The sequence below is a fragment of the Capricornis sumatraensis genome, chromosome 22 (genome assembly GCF_032405125.1).
Source record: "Capricornis sumatraensis isolate serow.1 chromosome 22, serow.2, whole genome shotgun sequence".
In the NCBI taxonomy this organism is placed as follows: Eukaryota; Metazoa; Chordata; class Mammalia; order Artiodactyla; family Bovidae; genus Capricornis; species Capricornis sumatraensis.
In genome coordinates, this window is record NC_091090.1 from 29,697,463 (window position 1) to 29,710,909 (window position 13,447).

Here is a 13,447-nt window from a genome sequence, read left to right on the forward strand (position 1 = left end):
AACAAAACTCGCAAGGAAGTAAAGAATCAGAATAACAGTAGTTAGTTTATGATGAGAAACGTGACTGTTAGTACCCACAATCCTATGAGAACAGAGTCACTTGGGTTCTCAAAGTCTTGCAGGTTTTTGAAGCCATTTCCCCCACAACCAGCCACTTCTCTGCGTTGGATTTACAGTTTAACTCTTGGAGAAGTTTGAGTCCTTTCCTGCTGTCTTGCCACTTCCCGGGCACTGCCTATGTTCGATTGTCAAGATTCATTCCTTTTAAACTGCCTGGTTAGCTCCTGCATGAGAATTTCAAGAGCTTCTTGAAAACCCACCACTGTATTGTCCTGGGAGACACAATGATTAAAAAGGCACCACAGTTCTGATTAGAGAAGCTATGCTTAGGTCCAGCCACTCACTACTAACAAACCTTGAAACGAATTGCACAATCAACCGAATGTGGAGAAAATATGAGAATAGGAGACGGTGACTGTGTCTTCTTAACCTCTCTCCAACAAGATAACTGCTGAACCCTCTGATCTCCTGGAGTATCCCTTGTAGGATGATTAAGGACCAGATAGAAGCAGCCCCTCACACTCTTAGAAATCAAAAGGAGGAAGGCGCAGCCACACAGATGGCTCCTGTGCCTGGGACATTCACACCCAGACGGCCAGCTTCCAGACCCTGAGCATGTGTCAGGAGGCAAATGAAACTGGCAACTGACAAATGGGTCCTGGCTCAGAGGACCCCCTCCAGGTCTGCAGGCATTCTGCAGCTTTCAGACAAAAATCAAGCCATACTGGTGAAGTCGAATGCCAGTGTCTCACTTGGGAAGCTCCGTCTCTCCTCTCTCTCTTGGGTGCACAGCGCTCCCACCATTTGACCCCTCTCTACCTGCCCTGACAAACAGGGATGAGGAGGTAAGTCAAACTGGGGCTGCTCTGAGGTTGCTGCCTGTCATTCTGTCTTCCTGAAATGTTTGGTCCAAATTCTGTTTGAAATAAAGCCAATGGGACAAAGGAAATCCTGGTAAACCTCTTTTTATAGTGATTCTATTCTGCTCCCCTAGTTAGCCAAAGTTGAAAGTTACCCTTTGGTTTAGAAACCGTGGATCTAAATACAGTCATCTCTGGTAGCTTCCAAAAAGCTGTTTCTGAGCAGTGGGTGCTAAAATGTAGGCTGAATAGTCTTTCTTCTGTCTGGTTATTCTCTTAGATGAAAACTCACAGCCCTGGACTGCTCATAGGAGATGGGCACCTCATGTGGCCACTGAGTGTCATGATTTGAAGGCTCCAGATTATGTATTAATTCTTGTCAAGAGTCAGCTACCAATGGTGCCAATGATATAGAACTCTCTCAGACAAAAGGACTGTAAGCAAAATGCCATTCTAAACGTGTTAAGAACGGGACAAGCTTCTTGCTGGCGTGGCAGTCCACATTTGAAGGGATGTAGAGATATGTGCTTTCGAGGTGGAATCAGTGAGAAGCTGCAAACTTTGGACAAGCGGAGAGCAGTCTGGCATCAGGAATGGAATGAGGGGAGAGTCACTGAGTGAGAGCGAGGCCTGGGCTCCGTTGAGTGCAACCTCCTGGATGTGGGTAACAACCTCTCGGGCCTGTCCAAGAGAACGATCAGTGAGAAAGCTTGTGACTCACTGTAGGACTTTGTGGGGACTTCTGGGAACAGACCCCTTTTCTCCTGTCACTCCTTTCTGAAGTACCTAACTAACAGCATCTGATGGACATTCTCGAGTTGTTTTATAGATGCTAAAACCATCACCAAATGGGAGAAACTAACTACTTGACGATCATGAGCACATAGGCCCCAGACCTACCAGAGCCTGAGGATTGATAATGTGATACCAGCCCCCGCCCTCACCTGGCCTTTAAAAATGCTTTGCTGAAATCCATCGGAGAGCTTGCGCTTTTTGAGCACTAGCTGTCCTGGACGCCTCGCTTGGTACCCTGCAATAAGTGCCACTCTTTCCGTCACCACAACCCAGTGTCAGTAGATTGGCTTTACTGAGCATAGGCAAGTGGACCCAAGTTTGCATCTGATTCTGTTCATGTACAGCCTGCTCTGTGTTAGACATGGGGTTGGATGCTCAAGCAGAAGTGATAAGTGAGTGTGACTATTCCCGTCTTTCAAAGGCTGGGGGCTCTGCACTTTAGAGTCATGAGTCCTCACTATTGTACAACCTTATTCCATCTCTCTAGGCCTCTGTCTCCTAATCCTTACGATGAGGGTAGTGGTTGTATTCCCTGCCTCAGAGAGTTGTTGTGAAGACCAAGGATTGAAAAAAATTAATAGATAAAATACATACCATAATGTCTCACCCATATCAACTAGAGTCTTCTGTGCTTCTTTAATCAAATTACAGGTGGATGTGGTCTTTTCTTAGAATTTTTTATGCTAAGATTGGCTTGTTTTATACATGATTTATGTTTGTCACAAATGCAACTGATATTTGTAAAAGAGAGGTAAAACTTCAGGAAATTTGACCAGATATTGCAATAGAAGATATTTAAAATGTAAAAACTGGTGTGGTTTTTGCCTTCATTTGTGATTATGAGGGTAATTGGAGCACGTGCATGGTTTGCTGCTATAAGGAAATGTATTTGGGAATTTTACGTGACCCTTTGTGTTCACAATTTCCCTCCCCGGCTCACTTACTTCTGCCTGACCCACAAACATTCTCAAGATGTGTAGGAGGTTAAAGGATGAATCACTCCCCTCCCCACCACTACCTCCAAGTCTTCCCTGGTGCCCAAGGGAACCTCCAAAGCCCAGGGTTACAATGAAGGAGAACTCATTTCAGATAAACAGGACCATAGCCTGCAATCTTACCTTCCAGTTCAAAAGACAGAAACTTTTTTTCTAGTTGTTAGTAACCAGCTCGGAGAAGGCAATGGCACCCCACTCCAGTACTCTTGCCTGGAAAATCCCATGGATAGAGGAGCCTGGAAGGCTGCAGTCCATGGGGTCGCTGAGGGTCAGACACGACTGAGCGACTTCACTTTCACTTTTCACTTTCATGCATTGGAGAAGGAAATGGCAACCCACTCCAGTGTTCTTGCCTGGAGAATCCCAGGGACGGGGAAGCCTGGTGGGCTGCCGTCTCTGGGGTCACACAGAGTCGGACACGACTGAAGCGACTTAGCAGCAGCAGTAACCAGCCACCACTTCTTGTAAAAATCCCAGCAAGTGTTCATGTGCCCCACTGACGGCTGCCTCTAGCCAACCAGCCACTCTTCCTCACCTCTCAGCCCGCGCTCCACAACATTCCGAATTGGGCTTTCAGGTGAATGATGGAGTCTCAACAGGACTCTGATCCCCACCCAACCCATCCCAGGAGGTCTATTCCTTCTAGAATAGCAGAGACAGACAAGGGGCCCAGTACATCTTACAGTCTCACACCATAGCCCGGGATGAACTGCTCCCCTGGATTCAACACGACAATATATTAAACTCCTGGTAGGCAGGAGTCGTGGCATAGTTCTTCCATCTCCTGCAGAACCAACCTGGCACTATCCTAGACACATGGCAGTTGTTACCTCAATGAGGCATATACAGAGACCAGTTTTTTCATTTGTTAAGATTTCTGTGTTTGCTCTTTCATTCTTTCAACGTTAAATGTTTATGGATCTCCTTCTATGGCTACAGTCCCAGGTTGCACACTCCAGTCATACAAAGATAAATAAGATGTGGTTTCTGCCATTGAAAACCTTATATGTAGTGATAGACATATCCAGACCCTGAAGAGGTAAGTCAGAATAAGTGTTTAAGAGATGCAGAATATAGTATTACAAGGACAGAGCCTTACAGATTAGGTATATATAAATACGTTTGGTTCCTTCAGCCCCACCTCTCCCTACTCCCAAGGCATTATAGATTAATGGCCTAAACCAACTTCTTGAGTCCTTTATCCTTGACCTCTAATGAATTTCAATAAAGATTAATTTCAAACCACAACTTGGCAACACAGAGGCCCAAGTTTACGCTTCAGAAAGTAAACCCCACTCTCATTGTTTAAAAAAAAGTACATTGTCAAAGCTTGAAAGAACAGGTGTGATGGAAATATTCATCCTGCTCGTGGGAAACAAAGAAGCCAAGAACAAAAGAATTCTTTCTGGATTTCATCCCAAATGCAAACAGCTCTGAGAACACAGCTTGCTGAAAGAACAAGAGCCTGAGGGGTCACGCTGAGTATAGATTCACTCGCATCTCTTCAAGTCTGCTTTTTATGTTGACCTCGACTGACAGGTGTGTCCCGAATTAAATACACCTTGTTCCCAAAGTAGACTCCTTGCGTGACTCCTTTTACAAAAATGATTTTTTAAATTTATTTATCTTGGCTGTGCTGAGTCTTTGTTGCTATGAGAGCTTTTCTCTAGCTGCAGGGAGTGGGGGCTATCTCGAGTTGTGGCATGAAGGCTTCTCACTGTGGCGGCATCTCTTGCTGAGGAGCACAGACTTTAGCGCACGTGGGCTTCAGCAGTTGCAGCATGTGGGCTCAATAGCTGTGGCACATGGGCTTAGTTGCCCCGTGGAGGGCTTAGTTGCTCCGTGGAGGGCTTAGTTGCTCCGCGGCATGTGGGATCTTCCTGATTAGGGATCGAATCCACGTCTCCTGCATTGGCAGGCTGATTCTTTACTGCTGAGCCACCAGGGAAACCCTTCCTACATGACCCTTTTGACATTAGGAATTGAGACTCATCTCTTAGGGGTGTTGAACTTCTCCTGTGTGCGGCTTTACCTGAGGTGAGCAGGGTTATGCGTATCCCACTTAGAGCCCCAGCTGCCCAAGGCAAGGTGGGCAGAAAGCAGTCATGATGGTATGACAGCCTTTGGATATTTGGTGTGTGGTCTTTCAGTAACAAGCATGCCCTAAATTTCTTTTTCTTTTTTTTGTGACTGTAAATTAAGCAATGACTAATGTGATAAAAAACAGAAAGCAAAAACCACAAATTTTAAAAAATTGCACTTACCAGTATTTAAAACTTTGCTTTTCAAAAGGTATTTTTTAACAAAAAGAAAAGGCAAATCGAATATTGGGAAAAATTATTTACAAAGCATACCTGATTGAGGAACTCATCCAGAATATATACAGAACACTTATACCTCAATAATAAAAACAAAACCAACTGGTGTTGTCCAAACCAGTGGGAAAAAAAAAAACCAAAAAACAAAAAACAAAAGACCAGTGGGCAAAAATTTGAGCAGATAAAACTAAAATAAAAAAAAAATTTTTTAGGAAATGTGGAAGAACATGTATCTGAGTCAGGCCCTGGATACCAACAAAAGCAACGACCTGTGTCTAGATTTCAGCTCCTCTTCTCACCTGAGTAAGTTTTTAAACCTCTCAGCTACAGTTTCCTTATGGTCCCTAAATCATTTGGTTAGTGGTAGAAATGTGATAGTGTACAAACTGCCAAACATAGTAAGGACTCAAAAAATGGCACATGCGCCTGCGCACACACACGTGTGCATGCACACACACACACACATCTATATCTCCAGATTGTAGCAACAGTCACATATGAGAAAAAAAAAAATCCAATGGAAGTGGAAGGCATTCTTTGGAAGTGTATTTGTTGTTTTCTGCTTTGCTTCTTTGGCTGTGTGGCATGTGGGCCCTTAGTTCCCTGACTAGGGACTGAACCATGCCCTCTGCTGTGGAGGCACCGAGGCCTAAACACTGGACCACCAAGGAAGTTCCTACAAGTGTGATTTTGGACCAGCAGCATCAGCTTTGTCTAGAAACTTGTTAGAAACGCAGAATCTCATTTCCTGGGCCGGATCTACTGAATTAGAGGCTGCATTTTTCACAAGACCCCCCCCACCAGGGGATTCATTTGTACACAGGCAGACCCCGGAGAAACTGAGGATTTGGTTCCAGACCACGGCAATAAAGTTAATATTGGAATAAAGTGAGGCACACTTTTTTTTTTTTGGTTTCCTAGTGCATATAAAAGTTACGTTCATACTAAACTGTATTTTTTAACTGTGCGATACCATTACGTCTAAAAAAATGTACATAGCTTAATTAGAAAATACTTTATTGCTAAAAAATGCTTGCCATCACCTGAACTTTCAGCAAGTCATAATCTTCTTGCAATAGTAACATCAAAGATCACTTATCACCATAACAAATTAATAATAATGAAAAAATTTGAAATATTACAATATTTACCAAAATGTGACACAGAGACACAAAGTGAACAAATGCTAATTGGAAAAATGATGCTGACAAACTTGCTTGAAGCAGGGTTTCACAAAAATTTGTGGAAAAAAGTAAAAGAAACAGTGCAATATCTGCAGAGCACAATAAAAACGAGATGCACCTGTACTAAAATTAAGCTTGAGGAGCCAGATCTAGAGTGAAAGCCAAACTAAACTACACCTGGGGCTGAGGGTGTGGCCCCAGGTTCTCCCAGGGTTTGCTGAACAGGCACGAAATGCAGAATCTGATGTTTAAAAAGCAGGCTGAGCAAATGGTGATGTGCAGGAGGGTGTGGGGCCAGAACAGAGAAAAGAAAGGGGAGAGGGAATCAGGCAGAATTCTAAGTCCATTTCCTATGTTGAATCATTTACACTGGCCCCCTTAAAGAGAGGAATCCCTAGAATGCAAGGCCTCCTCCAATCTCCAAGATTAACCAAGTATCAGGTGTGTAGATTCAAGCCTTGGGCAGATCTGGAAAAACAGATTCAGTTTCTTCAACTGTAAAATGAGGAGTTGGTTCAGAATTCAATCATCTTCCTTTTCTCAGCTTTAACAGTCTTTCTAATCTTACTTCTTTCCCCCTACATTCATTCGCCCTGTACTCCTATCTGCTGAACATACATGTTGGGAAATCAGCCAGTCTTTCGGGGGCGGTGGGTGTGAAATTCTGCTGACAATGTTAACAGTTGTTCTGGATAATTTAGGCATACCAACGCACATTTTCCTTGATTTCAGTTAGGCAAAAAGCAGGCTTTTATTGAATTTTCAAGATAATGAAAGTTTTGAGAGATTAACTTAAGTAGTTGCCAGTTTTAGCAGATGTTTTGGGCCAGAATACAAGAGGCGAATTATCACTAGAAATATCCTTGACATTTATTCTGCTTCTCCAGTGGATCAGAACCGTTTGCCTTCATGACAAAGCAGGGCAGCGCGTGGGATCTTCGTTTTCCAGCCAGGGATCGAACCTGTGCCCCCTGTGAACCTGTGCCCCCTGTACGGGGAGCACAGAGTCTTGACCACTGGACCCCCAGGGAAGTCCCTGGATCTGACACCTTAATTAGTTGGATTTGACTTGCTATCAGAGGGAAAGTCTCCTACATCGAGCCCCCACCCCCGCCCCACCCTCACCAAAAGCTGCACTAGTGTTTACATGACATTTTAAAGACACAAATAGCTGAACCCTATTCCTGGGTGGGGCGGGAGTGGGGATTACTTATAGGATGATGAGGGAGGTAATTTTGTTCCAAGTTCACATGCTAAGCATCTTCTATATTTCAGTTACAGAAATGAAATTTCCTTTGCATTAAAGTCTAACAGATTGATTCATGTTGACGTCTTCCCGCAAGGCTAACGAACTTACTTAAATGAAAAGTATAGCTGAGCGAGGAGACTTTCATCCCAGACTCCTTGGAGGATAAACAAAGTGAACCACAACATGGCCCACTGCTGTTAAAAACTGGGGCAAATTCTAGAAAAACCTGTGTCAGGGTTTGACTTAGAGACTCCTGCTTTCAACTTGGCGCCATCCCCTGGGGAAGCAAGACCCCAGGGGAAAACCCCAGTGTCAGGTCATTTGAACTGAATCTTCCAAGCATACAAGGGGCGCAGGAGGTTGAGTTTACCTGTTAGGCACCCGGCACAGGGTGGGTGATTTCTGTGTTCTTTTCAGCTGTGTTCAAAACGATGCAGTTTGGACAAGGAGGAGAAAATGTAATGGCTCAAAACTTAATAAACGTTAAGTTCCACCAAGGGCGTTATGTGCGCCAATCAACTGAAATACCACTTGACTCTTACATACTTATTTGTGAAATTACACTTAATATGTAACACAGTTTTAAGGGCATTTGAATGTCTGACATTATGCGCATTTCATGCACCGAAATGATAGTCTTCAAAGGCCTTGTTTAGATGTACATTTGCTATTTCATTTTCATTTGTGTATCTACTCTGCAGAAAAAAATACCCGTTCCTTTTGTTTGATATAGGCAAGTTTAGAAATAGTTTTTACTGTAGAGCAGAGAATGGAACAGCATTTTAAATCGACTATACTTCGACAAAAATAAAAGGAAATAATAGTCATTCAGTTAACCATAAAATTAAAAAAATTTCTGACTACAAGTGACAAACTGGTCACAAAATAAACTATCCAACTAAGCCTAAAAAGAGCAGATAAGAACTTCACCACTAACCTTATCTCTTCCTGGCTCTCCTCTCTGGGGTGCTTCAGGGGGATTAAGTGCGGGTTTATAACCCTTTCCTTTATAATTGAAAGCTCTACCCCCTCAAGAGATTGGCCAATGAGCATTCCAGTTTGTACATACCTCTAGGGCTTCACTTTACATCCGTTGTTTGGATGTTTGATCAAGTTACTCAAGTAAGTAGAAAGAAAGATTCCTCTGGCTCATTCAACAAATATTTACTGAGTACCACTCTGTGCCAGGTACTGTTTTAGCCCCAGGGTTATGTATGTCAGACTCAATTCCTGCGTTGGTGGTAGTGCTTACATTCTAGTTGGGGAAGACAGGCTGTATGAATATATAAGCAAATAAATGCAGGGTGTTCAAAATAACAATGCCAACAATGTATCAAATGATTATAGCTTATGGATAAAAGAAATCTATGACAACAGTGTTATAAGGGGTAGGACAGAGGAATTATAAGCAGTTATAAGGTACCTGAGAAATCTGTATGCAGGTCAAGAAGCAACAGTTAGAACTGGACATGGAACAACAGACTGGTTCCAAATCGGGAAAGGAGTACGTCAAGGCTGTATATTGTCACCCTGCTTATTTAAACTTATGTGCGGAATACATCATGTGAAATCCCAGGCTGGATGAAGCACAAGCTGGAATCAAGATTGCCAGGAGAAATATCAATAAACTCAGATACGCAGATAACACTACCTTTATGGCAGAAAGCAAAGAACTAAAGAGTCTCTTGATGAAAGTGAAATAGGAGAATGAAAAATTTGGCTTAAAGCTCAACATTCAGAAAACTAAGATCATGGCACCCGGTCCCATCACTTCATGGCAAATAGATGGAGAAACAGTGGAAACAGTGACAGACTTTAATTTTTTGTGCTCCAAAATCACTACAGATGGTGACTGCAGCCACAAAATTTAAAGACACTTACTCCTTGGAAGAAAAGTTATGACCAACCTAGACAGCATATTAAAAACCAGAGACATTACTTTGCCAACAAAGGTCTGTCTCGTTAAGGCTAACGTTTTTCCAGTGGTCATATAGTTGGACTATAAAGAAAGCTGAGTGCCAAAGAAACAATGCTTTTGAACTATGGCTTTGGAGAAGACTCTTAAGAGTCCCTTGGACTGCAAGGTGATCCAACCAGTCCATCCTAAAGGAAATCAGTCCTGAATATTCATTGTAAGGATTGATGCTGAAGCTGAAACTCCAATACTTTGGCCACTTGATGAGAAGAACTGACTCATTGGAAAAGACCCTGATGCTGGGAAAGACTGAAGGCTGGAGAAGGGGACGACAGAGGATGAGATGGTTGGATGGCATCACTGACGCGATGGACATGAGTTTGAGTAGGCTTCAGGAGTTGGTGATGGACAGGGAAGCCTGGTGTGCTGCAGTCCATGGGGTCTCAAAGAGTTGGACATGACTGAGCAACTGAACTGAACTGATAAGGTACCTGCATCACCTGTGAAGTGATATAGTGTTGTTGGAAGCGGCCTTAGTGTTGCTGTATATAAATATTACAAACTTCAGAACAACTACTAAAACCAGAAAAATACAAACTATAATTGACATGCTAAGAAAAGAGAAAAAATAGAATTGTATAACATGCTCAATTAAAACAGAGAGGGCAGAAAAAGAGTAGAAGACAAAGCAAAAACAGTGGGGGGCGTAGAACCAAGGCAACAAATAGAGAAGAGTCACACAAAGAAGAAAAGAGTAGAGATTAATGCAACCACATCACTAATCAGTTTAAATGTGAACTGTCGTGGTCTATGCACAAGTTGGAAAAGAATCTCCAGACACGAGACAGAATGCGAGGAGTATAGAGTTTATTAAAGCAGGAGACACTGTTAGAACAGCGGGCTGGCTCAAGGAAGAGCTGACTCCTTTCATGGATTAGTAGCCAATTTTTATAGTCTCAAGACAAAGAAAATTCCTGGTGGAAGGGTTGCATTAGGTGATTAGTTAGGGTGCTATAGGGTGGGTAATTGGGTGAGTATATGTTCCTAATATGGGGTCAGGGAGCTGGCCAGTTTAGATCAGGGAGGCTCATGGCAATGGTTACTGTGGGACTTGGTCAGTTTGGAGATGACCTCCACCTCTGTGGCCTCCACCTCTGTGGCCTCCATATAAGGCTTTACACCTGTGACCATGATACAGAGCTCCATATGAATGTTGTAAACATTCATCAGTGGATTTTAAAACAAGACCTTATTTTTGGTTTTCTGCAAGAAATCCACTTTAAAGACACAGATTGGTTAAACAGAGAGATTGATGGTGGGTGTCAAGTGCTTTGAAGAAAATAAAATAGGTTGATGAGAAAGAAACATGGGGTGTGGGGTTGGGCCAGAGTTCATGATCAGAAGACTCCCTTAGTGGGAACGTTGAGGCTGATGAAACAAGGAGCCTGGTACGGAATCTTCTGGGCAGACAATTTGGGTTAGGGGAATAAAATGCACATACAACAAAGTGGGAACACCAGCAGGTATGAGAGCCTGGGCCATTTGCTGCAGACCCTGGCCCCTGGAATTCACCTTCTGCTGTTCCTTCCACAGGCCCTTCCATACCCGCCCTCCTCAGGGACCCAGGCAGTAGTGTCTCGTGTTCCTTTGGGCACCCAGTCTACCAAAGCCCCTCTAAGCAGCTTATGTTGGGTCCTGGGCTCGTTAGTTGTTGCGCCTCCTTCTCTGACAGATGCCAGAACCTTACACCCTTCAGCTCCTCCTTTTGTCCCAGAGGACACTGGAGCCCCCACAACTGCCCCGTTTATCTGCAGGGTGCCCTTCCACCCCGTTGGCTGAGCTGCTGTGGGGTCTAGCCCGAGGGCCTCATGGGTCCTCTCTGCCCTGTCTCCCTGCCTCACACGGCTGGTGCCTTCCTGAACACAGCCTGCTGACATCTTTGAGGACAATCATCTGCTGCCTGACCTCCTGGCTCTTTAACCAGAGTCTGGTGGCTCATGAAGCTGGGACGGTGGGGGCTGTTGAGACTAAAAGGTCTGGACCCCCCAAAAAGGTTATGACAAGGCCAGGAAACTGCACCTGTGCAGGATGGGGGAGGGGGAACTTGTCTCCAACATGGGAAATAAACTGAATGATTTAAGGTCGTGTAACCCTGAGCAGCAGAGAAGGCAATGGCACCCCACTCCAGTACTCTTGCCTGGAAAATCTCATGGACGGAGGAGCCTGGTAGGCTACAGTCCACGGGGTCGCTAAGAGTCAGACACGACTGAGCGACTTCACTTTCACTTTTCACTTTCATGCATTGGAGAAGGAAATGGCAACCCACTCCAATGTTCTTGCTTGGAGAATCCCAGGGATGGGGGAGCCTGGTGGGCTGCCGTCTCTGGGGTAACACAGAGTCGGACACGACTGAAGCGGCTTAGCAGCAGCAACCCTGAGCAGAGCAATGTGAGAACCTGTCTTCACTGGAGGCAGCTTGGCCTTCATCTTTATTTTCGCTAATCCTCCAATTCAGCGCTTCCTGACTGGTTGTCTTCTCCAAGAGCCAGCCTTGAGGGCCCCCTTGTGTCTGAGAGAATTAAAACCCACAAAGCACTGTTTGCACAATGGCTTCTGGTCTGCTCGAATATTATCAGGCAACGGCCCTGGGTATTGAAATCCCAGCCAGTCATATAACAGCTGCCATTTCCTGCTGTCCTACACAACTCAACGATAGAGATCCCTGGTTGTTACCAAGTCAGTGTCTGCTCCCATGTGTAAATTAATCTCCAAGTGAGGGTAAAGTGTTTGCCCTCACTGAAGCTTTAGAAGGGAACAATCCAAGACCGCCCTTGCTCTGACACCAACTGCAGGTTCACGGTGGTGATGGTTTAATTGTTCAGTCGTGTCTGACTCTTGTGACCCCATGGACTGTAGCCCACCAGGCTCCTCTGTCCATGGAATTCTCCAGGCAAGAATACTGGAGTGGGTTGCCATTTCCTACTCCAGGGGATCTTCCTGACCCAGGGATCACACCCATGTCTCTTACTTCTCCTGTGCTGGCAGGTGGGTTCTTTACCACTAGTGCCACCTGGGAAGCCCACACAGTGTCCCCCAAATGGCCTCATGCCCGAACAGTCTGCTGGAAAGACTCACAGAACTCACAGAAAACGGTCATACTCACAGCAACGGTTTACTACAGAGAGTACACAGATGAAAATCGGTCAAGGGAAAAGACACACAGGACTGAGTCCAGGAGGGTTCCAGGCTGGGAGTGTCCAGATGTCCTCATTCGGCAGAACCGGAAGTCCAGGGTTTTATTGGAGGTCCATCACGTGGGCATGACTGATCACCCGGTGGCTGATCTGTCTCCAGCCCCCTCTAGAGTAGGGCTGACACCACATGACCCAGAGCACCGCCCTACATCCCATGGTTGCTGTGGCTCAAAGCCTATGCCTGAAATGATATAGCCGTTGTTATCTACCTGGCCCAGGGCCTCTGGCAAACAAAGATACTCCTATCAGGCACGTCTCCAAATACTAAATGGTAAGAGAGATTCCAAGGCTTAGCGATCAGCTTCCCGAAGCCAAGGCCAGACCTGTATGTGGAGAAGGTGATTCTTTCCGCACCCCCATCCCCACACCTATTCAGTTTCTTCTTTTTGTTCCTTTGCTCCCAGGAGGCTGGTGGGAGCATCAGCCTGGACACCAGTGCTGCCCAGGCCTGCCCGATGATGCACGTGCTGCCAGCCCTTGCTCCTTCAGCAGTCGTAAGTATCTAGTGATGACTGAGTGTTCAAATTGTGAAAATGTGAAGGCAGAAAACCATCTCCACATCTGTGTTGGATTTTCCTCTAATAAAACTCCAAGGGGCTTACATTGATTGTGACAGGCATGAAGGGTCATCTCGGGACTGTTTTTTCACATCTGGGCAGAAATCCTTCTTGCAGTAAGAAACGAGTGTGTTTTCTTTATGAGACATGGATCAAATACTTGCCTTTCTCCAGTTTTTAAATTCCCAAGTATTAGCTCCTCTCGAGCGGCAATTTTTTCTTTCCTAAAATTACTTCTGCTATTGATGCATCTATCTTGC